Source organism: Glycine soja, chromosome 7, assembly GCF_004193775.1.
Source record: "Glycine soja cultivar W05 chromosome 7, ASM419377v2, whole genome shotgun sequence".
Classification (NCBI taxonomy): Eukaryota; Viridiplantae; Streptophyta; class Magnoliopsida; order Fabales; family Fabaceae; genus Glycine; species Glycine soja.
The window spans coordinates 31,328,499-31,345,308 of record NC_041008.1 but is presented as its reverse complement, the minus strand read 5'-3'; the positions used below and the strand labels follow the sequence as shown (position 1 = coordinate 31,345,308).

Sequence of the window (16,810 nt, the reverse complement as noted above, 5' to 3'; positions counted from 1 at the left end):
GTCAGATATTTGAATGGTGCTATCAATCTTGGATTAAGATTACAACCTTCTACCTCTTCAAACTTCTCTGTTCAAGCATATTGTGATGCTGATTGGGCTTCAAACCCAGATGATAGGAGATCAACAATCAAGAGCAGTGATTTTTCTTGGACCTAATCTTGTGTCCTGGTGGTCTAAGAAGCAGAAAGTTGTGGCTAGATATTTTTTCACACTCAATTTTACACTTAAGTTACTTACATATGTCTCTATCCCATTTTTCCTTTTCTTCATCACATTATTATCACTCTCTTGGTCCTCCTTCCAAAGTCTACATTCTCAAATGAGTGTGGAAAAAATCATTTCCATTGAATACATATATCTTCAAATCAAGTCCACTCCTTGATTGATGAAGTGTGGCAAATGGTTTTGCACACCAATACCAAGGAAATCCCTAGCCTGCCCCTCTCTTCTTTCTTCATTGAGCACGTGTCTTCGTTTATGAGGGTGCATTTGGGACAATTCACATGCAGAGTTATCTGCTTCACTCCCAAGAGTGGTTAGCACCAAGCTTGATCTGTACATGCCACTATACTTGTTATTGTTCCCATGGTGACCTTGGTTGTTGCCACATTTCAAACCTAAGTTCCCAAGCCATGAAGGGTCACTTAAGGTTGCTCCAATTTGAGCAGCTTTTTGCAACAAAGTTGTGGCTGACATGTTTGCTGATGAACATGTTTGTTGAGGTTGGTGTTGGGAAAAATACAAGGAAGGAACGCTTGTGTTTCCAATAGGAAGTGAAGTAGTAGTAGTAGTGCTAGTTGTTAACTCTTGGTTGTTACTGCTATTGGAAATTTTAGTTCCAAACACCTAACTTAGTTGATAGTTATTGGAAGGTGGAAGATTTGAGTATTGGAGAATTGAGTTGCCACCATACATTGTTCCTAATGAGCTTATGGCAGAACCAAGTTGATGAATCTCACGAAAATTTGTGTTGATCATTGTTCTTGAGCTTGAGAAGATGTTTGACCCATCCAAAGGGGTAGTCCCCAAGATGTTTGGTTACTTATTTCATTAGTGCTTGAAACTGGCTTGAAAATTGAGGGGAAATGGGTTGCCATGTTAGGGCCTAGGGATGTTCCCATTATGTTGTAACCAATGTTGCCCCCTAAGAAGGTGTTTATGTCTGATGCTGTATTTAGCCTAGCTGTTTCTTCTGCCAATGCATCACAGAAGGCCCTGTGTGTGATGAAGCTATCTCTCCTACTCAACCATAAGTATTGATAAACCATTAGCAAAATAATAATAATAATCTTAACAATAATCTAAAGAAACATATATACATTTAAGAAGTCTAAATTATGTATGTTTGTTTATCTATTTAACAATCACTCAAAGTATGTGTTTAATTTTCTGTTAATACAATTTGTCAAGTATGTAGTAAATAACAAAGTAAATTATTTAGTTGCTAGACTATTTGTCAAAAAAAATTAAACAAGTACTCAAAGGTCATGTAATGCATAATTTAAAATTTATAGTAATAAAATGTTGCTTCTCCATTTTGGTGCATTGGAATTCATGTAGACATAAGACTTACTTCAAATATGTTTGTTTTCCTCTTCCTAATCACTCAAATAGTTTATTTGCTTCTTGGTAACAAGTTGTTACTTTTGGATTTTAATATATTGTTATTCTTTCTAAGGTGAAGACAAACATATGCCTCTAACATTAGCTCAACAAAAGTCCAAACATGAGTAACATGATATCACGACTAAGACATTATGACTTGTACAATACTAATATCTAGCCTATAGGGGTTATAACCTCAAACTATATATTGCCAAGGAAAATTTGAATTAATAATTACCTAATAGGTAACTAGTATAGGATAATTCCAAACTAAGAGCTTTTTTCGTTTAAGGCTAAGGTTGCCAAAAAGGCTTATCATAAACTTGTGTGGCACTGGCTTCTTTCAAGTCCTTTGTTTGAAATCTGACTTGAAAATAGAGAGTTGTTTTTTTTAACCGTGTATCTATCAGCTTTACAAGAAAAAAGAGTAATTAATTGTGACATATTCATTAAAAATTTCAAATCATTTAGTAAGAAAAATAAATATATATTCATGTGCAAACGACGGGTGGAATGAGCAAATTCATATTACTAGGTTAATTTAGTTACCTTGAAAACATAGTTCCATAGTCACATTTGTATTCTCTGGTGCCATAGGTCTTGGAATGTGCCTTCCAATCTGACTACACAGCATAACGCTTCAAGCACTTCTCGCACTTCCACTTCTTCTCATCGTGCTTTCTGCAAAAGTGTTTCTTTATCCCAGTTAAGTCTCCAAGAGCCCTTGAAGGGTCATGGTGGACACAACTCTTCTCAGGGCACACATAAACCCTTTTTCTTGCTTCCTTTCCTGTCCTTTGCTTAAGCTTCCATGGAAGGTTGTGTCCACGTCTATGAAGTTGGAGATTTTGATCCCTTTGGAAACCCTTCCCACAAGTTTCACACAAGAATCTGTTTGTAGCCATCAGGGTCTTTGGTGATAAGGCTATGACTTGTGCTTCAGGATTTGTGCAAATAGAAATAAGATTCACATATTAAATCATTTTTGTAACTTTTTTCTTTTCTCCTGATGAAAAGTTAGCTTTGAATATACACTACAAAAAAAATTAAAGAATTTATGACAAAATTTAGTGACAACTAGTATTGTTAAAATTTTTCTCTTTAGAGACTGGAAGTGGAACTCCATTCCTACTACCTACTATGTCCATGTCAGTCTTCTATTATAGTGTTTTCTTGAGTAGTTCAATTCTCAAGTAGATATGATGAGTTATAACTTTGTCGATGGTAAAATTGGAAATTTATTCTAGCTATGTACTGCGTGACAAAGTTATGCTTGTATGTTCACATGCTTGAATTTATTGATATAATGTGTTTGAATCTTGGAGAATTTGTTGTTTGGTTGTTGGTACTACCTTGACACAAAAAGTTGGGAAGTAAATTCTTGTCCCACCTACTTAGGACTTCAATCTACACTGCTGTGTTTGGTTTACCACTACTCTGATCCCACTCGTAGCTATTGTTATTGACCGTATTTTTTAGGTATGTATTTCTTTGACTCACAATATAGCCTAATTATATGGTTCTTTATATATGACGTGATGTATTATATAATGAATTATGAGCATTGTGAGTGAACCTTAGTTTCCCGTTTGAGATTCTATACAACGATTAATACGGAAAGTTTGCATTAATTGATGTATTGAATCTTGAATTGTCCGTTTGGATAGTTTGGGAAGACTCATTTTTTTATAGTAGATTAATACGTATAGGTTAATTTCCTTTCTTAAATTTGTCAACATTTTTGTATAGTTCATTTCACTTTGTTCTTCGAGTGCATACTTGAATGTGGTGGATGATGATATGCCACCGCTTTTATCTCGTGTACTTGGGGACTTAGGCAAAATATTGTCGAAATGTTGAAAAATTTAGAAAATACAATTAACTTGTAGTATTGAATCTACTATAAAAAAAAGTCTTCCTGAATGAGATAGGGCCACACCTGTAATGAAAAAAGTGAGGTTTACATGCATGTTAGATAACTTGATAAAGTCTTACAACAAAGGGAAAACATGGATCGAAGATGGATGAAAGCATCACACATTAGTGATGATTATGGGAATGGGGTTGAAGAATTCCTCCATTTTACTGAACTGAATGCACCATGTTTGCGCGGGAAATTTTTCTGTCCATGTGTGAAATATGGAAATGGTAGACACCAGTTGATAAATGACATAAGGTCACATCTAATATGTCACAAGATCATTCCAAATTACATAAAGTTGATATGGATTGGGGAATTGGCAGACAAGCCATCAGTCTCTCACCCTGAGTCAGTTGATGTAGACATGGGTTGTCGTATAGAAGACATGATTCGCGACCTAGGGCATGACGGTTTTTAGCAAGCACATGCACCTTTATATGAGAATATAAAGAATGATTCAAAGAAGCCTTTGTATTCTGGGTGCACAGCTTTCACAAGGTTGTCAACGATGTTAGCTTTGGTCAACTTGAATGCACGATTTGGCTGGAGTGACAAAAGCTTTACTTAATTGCTTGTGTTATTGAAGAAATTGCTTCCTGAAAATAACATGTTGCCGAAGAATCACTACGAGGAGAAAAAGATATTATGTCTAGTGGGAATGGAGTACCAAAAAATCCATGCATGTCCAAATGATTGCATATTGTATAGAAATCAATTTGCAGAAATGCACAGTTGCCCAACATGTGGTGTATCACACTACAAAATCAAAAACCATGAATCAAGTGATGATACAACCATAGAGAACAGCCATCCAACAAAGGTTTGTTGGTATCTTCCAATAATACCAAGGTTTAAGCGATTGTTTGCTAATGGACATGATGCAAAACAGTTGATGTCGCATGTTAAAGGCAGAAAAAGTGATGGATTGCTCCGACATTCGGCTGATAGTCCGCAATGCAAGGCATTTGATTCTTTGTATCCTGATTTTGGGAATGAGGCAAGAAATCTAAGGCTTGCTCTTGCTTCAGATGGAATGAATCCATTTGGTAACTTAAGCAGCAATCATTGTTCATGGCCTGTTTTGCTAATGATTTACAAACTTCCTCCTTGATTGTACATGAAGCAAAAGTACATAATGCTTTGCATGATGGTTATGGGTCCAAGATAGCCAGGGAATGATATTGACGTCTATTTGACTCCATTGATCGAAGACCTAAGAAAATTGTGGGAACACAGGGTAGATGTATGGGATGGGAATCCGCAGGAGACCTTTAGGTTGCATGCAATGGTTTTTTGTACCATTAATGACTATCCAGCATATGAAAATTTAAGTGGTTATAGTGTCAAAGGCCATCACGCATGTCCTATATGTGAGAAAAATACGAGCTTCTTTCAACTAAAACATGGAAAGAAAACAGTATACACAAGGCACCAAAGATTTCTTAAACATTATCATCCATCTCGACGATTGAAGAAAGCTTTTAATGGATCTCAGGAATATGAAACTGTGCCCAAACCATTACATGGTGTCACAACCTACCCTTCGGCAGGAGGGCTCGCGGGGCTCGCGGGTGTGTCTTCCATGGGAGGAAAATACGCGGAGTCGCCACCAACGTTTATTCAAGGAAAACGTCAGAAAAACCGGAAAGGTGTGGTCTACGAACTTTAAGTGTGAAAGGTTCGAAATTTGTATTTACGCATGAGGAAGGTATTAGCACCCCACGCGTCCGTCATAAGGGACGACAACCTTTAATCAAATGTGCAATATCATGTCTTCAATTTGTTTTATTTTTCCCTTTTTTATGTTTTTATGTTTTTTATGGGCTTTTGTATTTTTTATCTTTTTGTGGTCGACAAGGGTGTTTCCCTCGCCCTACGTATCCTCAATTGCAATGAGAAAATCAGACCTACGTAGTTCTTTGAGAACTAAACGTTGGTTAAGTTGTTTTGATCTTTCTCCGCAGGATCGATTTTAACCGCACAAAATTCGTTTAAGGCATTGGACCATTAAACGATCTCTTGGTTTTGAAAGGAGAGAAACGTTAAGGCATTAGACCATTAACGATCTCTTGGTTTTTGAAAGGAGAGAAACTTTAAGGCTTTGGACCATTAACGATCTCTTGGGGTGGTCGACAAAAGCAGGGCTTTTGCTCCTACATATCCTCAATTGCGATGAGGAAATCAGACCTACGTAGTTCTTGCAAAAGCGGTAAAGTTACATGTTGATTTCATGCTTTTTGAACAGTCCATGTAAACCGATAAAAGCAAAGAGGACCATTTAAGGCGTTGGACCTTAAAACGGTTTTTAGTGATTTTTGCGGACAAAGCTTGATTTGTGAGTTGATTTTAGCTTTACTTTCACTTTGGTATTAGTCAATTGATCCAAGGAAACTTCCAAAAAAAAATGTTCGATTAATTTTTTGATTATTTTATTCAAAGATATTTTTATTATTTTATTATTATTTTTTCAAGATATTTTGATTATTTTATTATTATTTTGCCTTTTTTTGGTTTAACCGTGGTTACAGTGTGAACGATCGATTAGATTTTACTTTAACAGTGATTAAACGAGATTACAACGCAAATGATCGGTTGAAATTCATTTTATCATTTATTAGGCGAAATAACGGCTTAAATAAATGGTTAAAGCACGTTAAAAGGGGGTGCGGAAAACAAACGAAATGAAAATAAAAGTATGCAAAACAAGTGGGGACCACTAAGGGTGCATAGAATGAATTGAAATATTCGATTTCGGGAACTTATCGGTTGAAGACCGAAGAACGACGAAGAAAGAACGAAGAACGATGAAGAACGGTGAAGAATCTTCATGAAATCGCTCACGGAAACATCTCAGAAGCGTTATAGAAGCACCTCGGCTTGGATTTTCTTCACGGAAACAATTTTTTTCACCCAAAACAATTGAAATGCATAGCCAAGGGGGTAGGAATATTTGGAACAGCCTCCCTTCGCCTATTTATAGGAAAAAGGGGGAGGAGGTTGCCGCCCAGCTCGCCCAGGCGAGCTGGTTTGCTTCCTCTATAAGCAACCCCGCTTCCAAAATGCTCTGGAAGGCCCAAATCCGAAAATTTGAAAATTGCTATTTGCACCCCCATCGTGATAAGTTCACCCCCTTCTTTCGTAATTTACAAAAAAGTTACGGAAGCATATAGGACTTGACTTTATTCTTTTTTTTCTCTTCCTTCTCACCCATATTAGGTGAAATATGCTTATTTAGGGTTACGGGAATTTTACGGAAGCATTATGGAAGCCCCAGAAGCCTATAGGACTTGATTTTCTTCTTTTTCCTCTTCCTTTTCACCAATATTAAGTGAAATATGCTTACCCAAGGTTTTCAGAAATTTTACGAAAGCATTACAGAAGCCTCGTAAGCCCTGGAAACCACTTTTCAACAAAACGTGGAGGATCTTGATAAGTTCACCCCCCTTGCTAAATACACTCCCATTTATTTACACACACCCCAATTTACTAAATACACTCCTGTTTTCGTGTTTTTCACCGGTTTCTTCCCGAAACATCTCGAAACTTTACGAATTATGCAACAATACTCTTTTTGCCCTCCAAAATGTTGCGGATCTTTACGGATTATGCAATGATACTCTTTTTGACTTTCGGAATGCTGTAGATCTTTACGGATTACGCAACAATGCTTGTTTTGATTTCTGGAATGTTGCGAGACTTTATGGATTACACAACAATGGGTGTTAAATATTTTGAGGTAGTCAAGCGAAGGTCGCATGCCAACAAATAACGGTCCCCGAACGAAATTAGGGTATGACACATGGCAAAGAAGTTTATGATTGTGTGAAGGACATCATAACTATCTTTGGGAAGACGCAAAAAAAAATCCGCAACTAAGACAAACATATGGAAGAAAAAGTCCATATTCTTTGATATGCCTTACTGGTCTGATCTTGATGATAGACATTGTATAGACATGATGCATGTGGAGAAAAATGTTTGTGATAATTTAATTGACACCCTTCTTAACATTAAAGACAAGACAAATGATGGTTTGAAGTGTCGTCAAGATTTGGTTGAGATGGGTATACAAGAGCAGTTGCATCCACTATCACAAGGTCTGTGAACGTATCTACCCCCGGCATGTCACACAATGTCAACAAACGAGAAGAGGAGTTTTTGTCATTGTCTATGGAATCTCAAAGTCCCACAAGGATACTCTTCAAATATCATGAGCCTTGTATCCATTAATGATATGAAATTGATTGGCTTGAAATCTCATGATTGTCATGTATTAATGCAACAACTATTGCCTGTAGCGATTTGAGGAATCTTGCCTGACAAAGTTCGGGTTGCCATAACTTGTCTATGCTTTATTTTTAATGCTATCTGTGGCAAAGTCATTGACCCTAGAAGATTGGATGAATTGGATAATGAGGCTGCCATTGTCATTTGTCAAATGGAGATGTACTTTGCTCCATCATTTTTTGACATAATGGTTCACTTAATTGTTCATCTAGTAAGGGAGATCCGGTTGTGTGGTCCTGTTTTTTTTACAGTGGATGTATCCAGTCGAGCGGTACATTAAGGTGTTAAAGGGGTATACCAAGAATCAACACCGTTGTATATTTAAGGGTGTCATTGCTCAAATCAATCATGCAATTGGAGCGATTGGTGTTGTGAGCCAAGAATACAAGGCAATGGTAGCTCAATATGGACAAACCATATTGGATAACCTGATAAATGAGGTATTTATTATTAATTTTCATATATTTTCCATAATGAGAATGAATAATCATTTTTAATTAATCAACCCAATATGTCTTCATCTTAGGTTACCTACTTACCTTGGGTCTGTATATCAAATATATGATTGCATTATAAACTTAAGGACATTTCATTTTTAGCGTAATATAGTCTTTTTTCATTTTTTCAAGTTCTGTCAAAGTTTTTATTGGTACTTTCAATTTTTCTTGAAAATAATTATTTAATTTAGGAGGTACTTTTTAATAAATAAATTTTTAATAACTTTTTGTTTCTATGAAAATGTGTTAGGAATTTATAATTCCTCAACCTCTTATTTTTATTTTATCTATCATTTCAATCTTTATTTTTTAAATAAATTTAAATATTCTTTCAAAAAAAAATATATCAATTATTATAAATAATCTTTATTTCAAGGACGATGCCTACGTCAGCACTGTCTTAGAAAGCTTACTGTTTTCTAAGACAGTGAGTTCTTACCCGTCGTTGAAAGGTTGTTGTTTTCAATGACGTTAGCTTCTACGACTGTTGACGATCGTGTTTGTATGCTATTTTCGACCGTCGTAGAAAACCATTTTTTTAGCAGTGATTTATGGCAAATAATTATTTGAAGGATGTGATTATCGGGAAAACATAATTGTGGTGGATAACATACCCACAGACAATGCATAGATACTCTCAAGCATGACACTTAGGGGAAGAAGAGGATAGCTTTGAGTTTCATTTTATGAATGAATTGGATAAAGAAAGAGGAAAAGAAACAAAATAGAAGAAAGTGGTGATTATATGAAATCGTTAAATTATATCCCATGTTTTTGAAGAAAGTGGGGAAAGATTTATTTCATTGACAAGAGTTCTAGCTCTTTCTTCGAGATATCTATTTTTCCTCTCCACAACACCATTTTTTTAGGTGTTCTTGGAGCGAAAAAATTGTGGTGAATTCCTTTTTCTTCACAAAAATTTTCAAACTAATCATTTTGAAATTCAACTCCATGATCACTTCTAATTGAAACAATATTAAGACCTTTTGCATTTTGAATAACCTTGGAAAATTAGCGAAAATCATTAAAGCATCATTTTTTGTTCTCAAGAACAATGTCCTAATGTACCTAGAATAATGATCAACAATTACTAAGCCATAGTAGTTTCCATCTAAACTTATAGTTCCCGAAGGTCCAAATAAATTCATATGAAGTAGTTCATGGGGTTTTGAAGTAGAAACAATGCTTTTACTTTGAAAAGAGTTTTTAATTTGTATCCCATTTTGACATGCTTCATACAATTTATTTTTCTCAAACTTGAGTTTTGGAATACCAATTACTAAGTCCTTTTTGACTAGATGATTGAGATGATGCATGTTTACATGTGCAACCCAACAATGCCATAACCAAGAATCATCAATCTTACTTACCAAGCAACTAATCTCATGAAATGATGCATGTTCAATATTCAACATATATATATTACCTATTCTTTTACCTATGTGAACAAACTCACCACTTTTTGCTTCACAGGTGAGACAAAAATTCTTGTGGAATTCAAATTTGAATCATTTTTCACATAGCTGACTTATGCTTAAGAGATTATGGTTAAGTCCATCAACATGAAGAACATTTTTTATTTGAGTCTTGTGTTGATTTCCAATATTTCCTTCTCCCATAATTCTTCCCTTATTGTTTTCTTCAAAAGTGACATGTTCACCTTCCCTTAACAAAAAGTCAGTAAGTTTGGACTTGTCACCCGTCATGTGCCTAGAACAACCACTATCCAAGTATCATAATGAGTCTCTTGCTTTTAGGCACACCTACTAGACAAGATCAATTAGAGAGGTGATACCCAATTGAGGTTGGGTCCAATGGGGTTAATTTCCACAATTAATTCTTTAGGAATCCAAACAAAGTTACCTCTAGGAATATCAAATCTCCTAACATAGCATTTATAAGATGTGTGCCCTCTTTTGATGCAATAATGAAAAGTCTCTACTTTAGGCTTAGGATGCACTATGTTATTCTTTTAGGAAACCTTGTTTGGGTTCACCTTTTTTGGAGGATGCAAACTTGGTTTTCTTAGAAAAGTTAGTTTGCCTGTTATACCCCAAACCGAGTAAGTGACTAAGGTCACTTTTTCCATTATTCTTTTTTCTAAAAAGATCTTTAAGATAGGAAAGTTCAGTTTGCAAATTCATATGTGATCCTTTTTAAACTATTCTAACTTATCTTGCAAAGATTTGTAATCATTCATATTAAAAGAAGTAGAAGCACAAACACAACTGTCATACCCTAATTTCGTCCGGGGACCATCCGTTGTTCGGATGCGACCCTCGTTTGACCACTTCGAGGTATTTGGCACCCATCGTTAGGCAATTTGTGAAGTTCCAAGACATGCCGGAAGCCAAAAGAAAAGCGTTGTAGCACAATCCGTGAAGTTCCGTGACATGCCGGAAATTAAAAGGAAGTGTTAGTGTGCAATCCGTAAAGTTCCGTAATGTTCCGGAAGGCAAAAAAGGGATGATTACGTAATCCGTAAGGTTCCACAACATTACGGAAAGAAAATAAGTATCGTTTCGAAATTCGTAAGTTTCCCAAACTTTACGGAAAAAGAATCACCAAAAATGGGTAGGGGGTGTATTTAGTAAAAATGGAGGTTCAAATAGAACTAGGCCCACTTGGGCCTTCCAGGATGTTCCTCTAGAAGGCGGTTGCTTCTGGAGGAAGCAACCTAACTTGCCTGGGCGAGCTGAGATCGCCTGGGCGAACTGGGTGGCAAGCATCTCCTTCCTTTTCCTATAAATAGGAGAAGGAGGGAAGAACAAAAATGTTCAACCCTCCTGGTATTTGAGATTCACTTAAAATTAGTGAGAAAAATTGTTTCCGTGAAGAAAATCCAAGCCGAGGCGCTTCCGTAACGTTTCCGTGGGTGATTTCGCGAAGATTTTCAACCGTTCTTCCACGTTCTTCGTTCGTTCTTCGTCGTTCTTCGGTCTTCAACCGAAAATTTAAGCCGAGGCGCTTCTGTAACGTTTCCGTGGGTGATTTCGCGAAGATTTTCAACCGTTCTTCGACGTTCTTCGTTCGTTCTTCGTCGTTCTTCGGTCTTCAACCAGTAAGTTCCCAAAATCGAACTTTTCAATTCATTCTATGTACCCTTAGTGGTCCTCATTTGTTTCGCGTGCTTTTATTTTCATTTCATTTACTTTCCGTACCCCCTTTTGACGTGCTTTAGTCATTTATTTAAGTCATTTTCCCGCCTAATAAAAAAAAAATTTCCACCGATCATTCGTATTGTAATATCCTTTAATTTCTGTTAAAATAAATTCCGACATTTCGGTCATGCCGTAACCACGTTTATAACAAAAAAGAGGCAAAATAATAATATAATAATAAAAAATATCTTTTAGTAAAATAAATAAATAAAAAATCAATCAGATGTTTTTCTTTGGGATTTTCCTTTCTTAATCGAATTGACTAATAACTAAAGTGAAACTAAGGCTAAAATCAATTCATAAACCAAACTTTTTGTCATCGCATAAAAAAGCCATTTTTAAAGGTCCAACGCCTTGAAATGGTCTTTTCCACCTTTATTATTTAAAACATAGATTTCTAAAAAAGGCCTAAAATCAACATGTAACTTTATTATCTCTTCCAAAAATAAAGAGATCATTAATGGTCCAATACCTTAATGTTTTCTCTCTTCTAAAAAAGAATCGAAAGATTGTTTAAATGGTCCAATGCCTTAAATGACCTTTCATTCAATAAAAACATATCTTGCAAAAAAGGATAAAAAATAACTTAACCAAACGCTTTGTTCATAAAGAACTACGTAGGTCTGATTTCCTTATCACAATTGAGGAATACGTAGGAGCAAGGGAAACACCCTTGTCGACCACAAAAAGATAAAAATATAAAAAGGCATAAAAAAAGACATAAGAACATAAAAAAGGAAAATAACATCAATTAAAGTCATATTTGCACATTTGATTAAAGGCTTCCGTCTCTTGCGACGGATGTGTGGGGTGCTAATACCTTCCCCGTGAGTAAATACAACTCTCGAACCTCTCACTTAAAGTTCGTAGACTACGTCTTTTCCGATTTTCCCGATGTTTTTTCCTCAAATAAACGTTGGTGGCGACTCCGCGTGTATTCCTTTTTGGAAGACGCACCCGTGAGTCACGCGTCGCCCTAGCTACCACGCACCATCCTCCCCCAAATACGGTAGGACGAGGAAGGAGCACACTGGGGCACAACAGCAACCCCCATTCGGGATACAACCGGGTGGCTTACCCTTATGGATTGCCGCCTAATTACACGTCGCCAGTCATGCAAGATGATGCGGGTCATGTCTCTTCCCCAATCCTTGAAGGGGAGCCTCCTCGACAGCCCGATGAGGTCCACGAAGATCATCAAGAGTATGCCCAAGGGGATGTCGAGTTCTACCCCCCGATCCCCGTCGAGGGGCTGGCACCCAACACTTTGCCTCAGCCCAACCTCACAGCACAACCAATATTCTTGTCCACAGAAGGACCACCCCCGACGACCGAGGAAAGAAGGAAACTTGATCTCCTCGAGGAGAGATTGAGAGCTGTTGAAGGCTTCAGTGACTATCCATTCACGGACATGACAGATCTTTGCTTGGTACCAGATGTCGTCATCCCCCCAAAATTCAAAGTGCCCGATTTCGACAAGTATAAAGGGACGACTTGTTCTAAAAACCATCTCAAGATGTATTGTCGCAAGATGGGGGCGCACTCTAGGGATGAAAAGTTGTTAATACATTTTTTCCAAGATAGCTTAGCTTGAGCTGCGGTTGTTTGGTACACTAATCTGGAAGCTTCCCACATCCGTACTTGGAAGGACCTGATTACTACTTTCCTAAGGCAATATCAGTATAATTCCGATATGGCTCCCGATCGCACTCAGCTACAGAATATGTTTAAAAAGGAAGGTGGGACCTTTAAAGAATACGCATAGCGGTGGAGAGACCTGGCGGCACAAGTGGCCCCTCCCATGGTTGAAAGGGAGATGATCACCATGATGGTAGACACCTTGCCAGTGTTTTACTATGAGAAGTTGGTAGGCTACATGCCTTCCAGCTTCACAGACTTGGTATTCGCTGGGGAAAGAATTGAAGTAGGGTTGAAAAGAGGGAAGTTCGATTACGTTTCCTCCACAAGTACCTATGCTAAAAGAGTCGGAGCAACTGGGGCAAAAAGGAAGGAGGGAGATACCCATGTCGTCATTTCGGCGCTCGCATGGGTCAAGCCCCCGTAGACCTCTCATGGTACACATCAGTACGCGCAACATCATCCGAGCTTTTCAGCTCGCGCCGGGAACTCCTCCAATTCAGCACCCGTGCAACCTAAGGCACCCATCCAGAGGGAGGCCCCCCAAGCTCTGGCTCCAACCACGACTCGCCCAGCCGGCAATTCCAACGCAATGAGGAACTTTCCCCCGAAGCCAATTCCAGAATTCACCCCACTCCCAATGACGTACGAAGACCTCTTGCAGTCCCTTATCGCCAACCAAATGGCCGTAATAACTCACGGGAAGATCTACCAACCCCCTTTCCCAAAGTGGTATGATCCTAACGCAACTTGCACGTACCATGGGAATACCCCGGGGCATTCCATTGATAAATGCTTGGCCCTTAAATACAAGGTCCAACATTTGATAGATGTTGGATGATTGACATTTCAAAAGGATCGGCCTAATGTGAAAACCAACCCGCTCGCCAATCATGGAGGGGGAGCGGTTAATGCCATTGAGTCAGATAGGCCGTGCAGGTCTAAACCTTTAAAGGACGTGGCGACCCCTAGGAGGTTTATCTTTGAGGCCCTACAAAAGGGAGGTGTGATTCCCCATGGTGGGCATAAAGAGGATACTTGTTTGTTGCATCCCGGCGAACTACATAACATGGAAACATGTTTGGCAGTAGAGGAATTGTTGCAACGAATGATAGATCACGGCCGACTGGAATTCAGTGATGAGGGGAGGGAAGAGCAGCATATATGTATGCAGTCCACGGATGAGAGAAGTTTTGGAAGGCCTAAACCTTTGGTGATATATTTCACCAAGGACGCAGCTCCACAAAAGCCCTGATACCCCCCGGCAACTAAACCTGTTCCTTTCCCATACCAAAACAGCCACACAGTCCCGTGGAGGTATACACCTCCTAGTGAAAGGGAAGAAGAAGCCACCGACATCAGCTCATTGTCGGCCAAGGTAACCAATATCATGGGGTTGAGCGGTGTGACCCGCAGCGGTCGCGTGTTTGCACCTTCCGACCTGCCAACACAACCTGCAAACATTAAGGGAAAGGCCAAGATGGTGGAGGAACAAAATGACAAGACGACCCTCACTCCAAACGAGGATATTTCGGTAAAGGGTCTTCCGGAGAAAAGGGATGGCTGCGGCAAGAAGGATGTGTCGCTAGAGGAAGCAAGCGAGTTTCTCCGCATTATTCTGCAGAGCGAGTTCAAGGTCATTGAACAGCTCAACAAAACCCCAGCCAGGGTCTCTCTTTTGGAATTACTCATGAGCTCTGAGCCTCATCGGGCTTTGCTAGTAAAGGTCTTGAACGAAGCTCATGTGGCTCAAGATATATCTGTAGAGGGCTTTGGAGGACTCGCCAATAATATCACCGCCAACAATTATCTCACCTTCGCCGAAGAAGAAATCCTTGCCGAGGGGAGAGGGCATAACAGGGCTTTACATGTATCAGTCAATTGTATGGACCACGTCGTAGCCAAGGTGCTTATCGATAATGGTTCCAGTTTAAACGTAATGCCCAAAAGCACTTTGGAGAAATTACCGTTTAATGCTTCCCATCTAAAGCCAAGTTCCATGGTAGTCTGTGCCTTCGACGGCACCCGCCGAGAGGTTAGGGGAGAGATCGACCTCCCTGTACAGATAGGCCCTCATACCTGTCAGGTTATCTTTCAAATAATGGACATTAACCCCGCTTATAACTGCCTGATGGGGCGCCCATGGATCCATTCGGTGGGAGTCGTTCCCTCTACACTCCACCAAAAATTGAAGTTCGTAGTGGAGGGGCATTTGTTTATCGTATCGGGCGAGGAAGACATCTTGGTGAGTTGCCCGTCCTCTATGCCATATGTGGAAGCCGCGAAAGAGTCATTAGAAACGGCCTTCTAGTCTTTTGAGGTGGTTAGCATTTCCTCTGTAGATTCCTTCTCTGGGCAACCTTGGCTGTCCGATGCGGCAGTAATGATGGCCCGAGTGATGTTGGGGAATGGTTATGAGCCCGGAATGGGTTTAGGCAAGGACAACGGGGGCATAACCAGCCTGATAAGCGCTAAAGGAAACCGTGGGAAGTTTGGGTTAGGCTATAAACCCACACAAGTGGACATAAAGAAAGGCATTACAGGAAGGAAGAGCGGAGGTCAAGGCTCGCGATTGGGACAAGAAGTCAAAGGAGGCCCGCCCTGCCACATCAGTAGGAGCTTTATAAGCACGGGTCTAGGACACGAAGGCCAAGTCGTTGCGATATGTGAAGATGATTCGCCAAGTGGGTCGGAGTTGGTACGACCATGCCCTCCTGGTTTTCGACTAGGAAATTGGCGAGTGGAGGAACGCCCGGACATTTACGCAACAAGCATAATGTAACCCTTTGTGGCTTTTAAACTCTACAGTTGGGCCTAGGCTTTAGAGTTTTCTTTTGTTAAGGCTTTATGTCTTTTGTTCCTTAAATTTATAAAATAAAAGATGTTTCTTCATCTGTTCCTACGTCTCTACCCATTCTCGTCCATTTGCATGTTTATTTCTTTACGTTTAAATGCCAGATCCGATGACGAGTCCCTCGAAGGTACTAATACCTAGGACTCGACCATCGATTTTGAGCACGAAACGAATCAAACGGAGGATGAAGAGGACGAGGATGTGGGACTTCCCTCGGAGTTGGAGAAGATAGTCGCCCATGAGGACCAAGAAATGGGGCCTCATCAAGAAGAGACAGAACTAGTGAACATAGGAACCGACAGTGGGAAAAAGGAAGTAAAGATAGGCACGGGTATGACCACACCCATCCGTGAAGAATTGACAACCCTGCTGAAAGACTACCAAGACATCTTTGCTTGGTCATACCAAGATATGCCCGATTTGAGTTCTGACATTATACAACACCGATTACCTCTAAATCCCGAGTGTTCCCCAGTAAAACAAAAGCTGAGGAGGATGAAACCCGAGACATCCTTGAAAATAAAAGAAGAGGTGAACAAACAATTTGACGCTGGTTTTCTGGCTATTGCTCGGTACCTAGAATGGGTTGCCAACATTGTACCAGTCCCTAAGAAGGATGGGAAGGTGCGAATGTGTGTGGATTATCGGGATTTAAATTGAGCCAGTCCGAAAGACAATTTTCCTTTGCCGTACATCGATATCCTCGTGGATAATACGGCCAATTTCGCTTTTTTTTTCCTTTATGGACGGATTCTCCAGTTACAATCAGATAAAAATGGTGTCGGAGGATATGGAAAAGACTACCTTCGTCACCCTATGGGGGACGTTCTGCTACAAGGTGATGTCC

The 16,810-nt window shown here is 39.3% G+C and overlaps 1 pseudogene; it reads right to left on the bottom strand.

Moving 5' to 3' along the window:
• Positions 1 to 360: 360 nt before the first annotated feature.
• On the bottom strand, positions 361 to 2,548 carry LOC114417839 (annotated as a pseudogene).
• Between the last annotated feature and the right edge of the window lie 14,262 nt (positions 2,549 to 16,810).